Here is a 3,164-nt window from a genome sequence, read left to right as displayed (position 1 = left end):
TACTGCTTCATCCCTGTTCACCGCTATCACCGTCACTGTGCTCACTCCACTGCTGGCTGTTCTCGTCTTCAGCTCCGCTATCGCTATGCTCTCTCCACTGCGGGCTATTCTCGTCTTCAGCTCCGCTATCGCTACGCTCTCTCCACCGCTAACTACTTCGTCTTTGTTCAACTTCGCTATCGCTATGCTCTCTCCACCATTAACTACTTCGTCTTTGTTCAGCTTCGCTATCGCTACGCTCTCTCCAAGCTCCGTCTCCAACTCCGTCTCCCTTCCACTGTCTTCCAAACTCTGTCTCTCAAACTCTGTTTCTCAAACTCTGTCTTCCAACGCTGTCTCTCAAACTCTGTCTCTCAAACTCTGTCTTCCAACTTTGTCTCTCAATCTCTCCACACTTCAATTCCCTCTGTTGACTCCAAGCTCTCCAAACTCCAACTCCTGCTCCAATTGCTGACCCCCCCCAATTTATCCATGCTCTCATCACACCCCAATTAATTAACCCGCGTCCCAACGGCACCCCGCGTGATCCATACACCTGTTTCTCGCCAGGCTTCAAGACGCCTCTCCAGCCCCGGAAACCCGAAAACAGCACCAACCAATCACAGCCGTGCTTGGCTCTCCCAACCTAATTGCCCTCACATAACCTGTACTGTATTTGTTATCATGTAATCACGCTGTTTCCACAATGCACCTTCGTACTCCACTACATCACCCCCCCCCGTGATAAAAAAAAATCTAGCCATCCCGGCTACGACGACACTTCGACCTCTGGGTAGTGGAGTACCTTGGACATAACAATGGACACAGCATAACAACTTTGTACAAGAACCGCAACACGCAGAGTCAATGGAAGATCCGTCCTTGGGAGCGAGTTCCAGCTGCCGGCCCATTTCCCCTATACGGGACACCGTGGGGCAAGGGCGGGCCACGCTCCTCCGTTAAGTGAGGGCTGCGTCTGGTCCTCGACGCACACCCGTCCCTGTCCCAGCGACCATTTGCCGGCGGGACCGTCCCTCGTCCCTGCGCGGGCCGGACAGTATCTCAAGGTTGCAGCCGGTCAACCGGCGTCCGGTCAGCAAACCTGCCAGAACCCCCTCGTCGAGTCAATAGGGATGGTCCTGCAGGCACACGGGAGGCAGATTTCTGAGGCGCGTACACATGCGACCTCCTCACAGACTCGTCGGACACATCCAATACAGGCTGCTCTGGGATGGGAGATGACGCGTGATACGGCAATACAAACTTTTTAAGGCGCGACGGGTGAACATACCATATTCGACGACCTCAATGGGCCCCATGTAATCACGTTGTTTCCACAACACACCTTCGTACTCCACTACACCTGCAACACTCTTCTGATTTTATGAAGCCACTGTGCCCTTTTAAGATTGAAAACTAATTTCTTTACAACACTGTTTTTGTTTACTTTATTGTCCTTCCCCCGTACTTCTGATTAGCGTGGTTGGCTACATACGGTGCAACAAGTTCAACATCCGTGTGAAAGTCCGTGTGAGAGACCACCCCACGGTGTGTGTGCCCCACTCTGTGTTAGTGTGCCCCTCTTTGTGAGAGGACCCCACTCTGTGTGAGGGTGCCCCACTCTGTGTGTTAGTGAGTGCCTCACTCTGTGTGTGTTAGTGTACCCCTCTGTGTGTGTGAGAGTGCCCCACTCTGTGTGTGAGTGTACTCCACTGTGTTAGTGTGCCCCTCTTTGTGAGAGGACCCCACTCTGTGTGTTAGTGTGCCCCACTCTGTGTTAGTATGCCCCACTCTGTGTGAGTTCCCCACTCAGTGTGTTAGTGTACCCCACTCTGTGTTAGTGTGCCCCACTCTGTGTGAGGGTGCCCCACTCTGTGTGTTAGTGAGTGCCTCACTCTGTGTGTGAGTGTACTCCACTCTGTTATTGTGCTCCACTCTGTGTGTTAGTGTGCCCCACTCTGTGTGAGTGTGCCCCACACTCTGTGTGAGTGTGCCCCACTCTGTGTTAGTGTGCCCCACTCTGTGTGTTAGTGTGCCCCACTCTGTGTGTTAGTGTGCCCCACTCTGTGTGTGAGTGTGCCCCACTCTCTGTGTGAGTGTGCTCCACACTGTGTGTGAGTATGCCCCACTCTGTGTGTTAGTGTGCTCCACTCTGTGTGAGTGTGCTCCACACTCTGTGTGAGTGTGCCCCACTCTCTGTGTGAGTGTGCTCCACTGTGTGTGAGTGTGCTCCACTGTGTGTGAGTATGCCCCACTCTGTGTGTGAGAGTGCTCCACTCTGTGTGAGTGTGCTCCACTGTGAGTGAGTGTGCTCCACTGTGAGTGTGCTCCACTCTGTGTGAGTGTGCTCCACTCTGTGTGAGTGTGCTCCACACTGTGTGTGAGTGTGCCCCACTCTGTGTGAGTGTGCTCCACTCTGTGTTAGTGTGCCCCACTCTGTGTGAGTGTGCTCCACTCTGTGTTAGTGTGCTCCACTCAGTGTGAGTGTGCCCCACTGTGTGTGTTAGTATGCCCCACTCTGTGTGAGTGTGCTCCACTCTGTGTGAGTGTGCTCCACTGTGTGTGAGTGTGCTCCACTGTGTTAGTGTGCTCCACTCTGTGTGTGAGTGTGCTCCACTCTGTGTGTGAGTGTGCCCCACTCTGTGTGAGTGTGCCCCACTCTGAGTGAGTGTGCCCCACACTGTGTGTGAGTGTGCTCCACTGTGTGTGAGTGTGCTCCACTGTGTGTTAGTGTGCTCCACTCTGTGTGAGTGTGCCCCACTCTGTGTGAGTGTGCTCCACTGTGTGTGAGTGTGCTCCACTCTGTGTGAGTGTGCCCCACTCTGTGTGAGTGTGCTCCACTCTGTGTGAGTGTGCTCCACTGTGTGTGAGTGTGCCCCACTCTGTGTGAGTGTGCCCCACTCTGTGTGAGTGTGCTCCACTCTGTGTTAGTGTGCCCCACTCTGTGTGAGTGTGCCCCACTCTGTGTGAGTGTGCTCCACTCTGTGTTAGTGTGCCCCACTCTGTGTGAGTGTGCCCCACTCTGTGTTAGTGTGCCCCACTCTGTGTTAGTGTGCCCCACTCTGTGTTAGTGTGCCCCACTCTGTGTTAGTGTGCTCCACTGTGTGTGAGTGTGCCCCACTCTGTGTGAGTGTGCTCCACTGTGTGTGAGTGTGCCCCACTCTGTGTGAGTGTGCTCCACTGTG

This window comes from Petromyzon marinus, chromosome 51, assembly GCF_048934315.1.
Source record: "Petromyzon marinus isolate PM22_M1 ecotype Great Lakes invasive population chromosome 51, UKy_Petmar_22M1.pri1.0, whole genome shotgun sequence".
In the NCBI taxonomy this organism is placed as follows: domain Eukaryota; kingdom Metazoa; phylum Chordata; class Hyperoartia; order Petromyzontiformes; family Petromyzontidae; genus Petromyzon; species Petromyzon marinus.
This window is presented reverse-complemented; position numbering follows the sequence as displayed.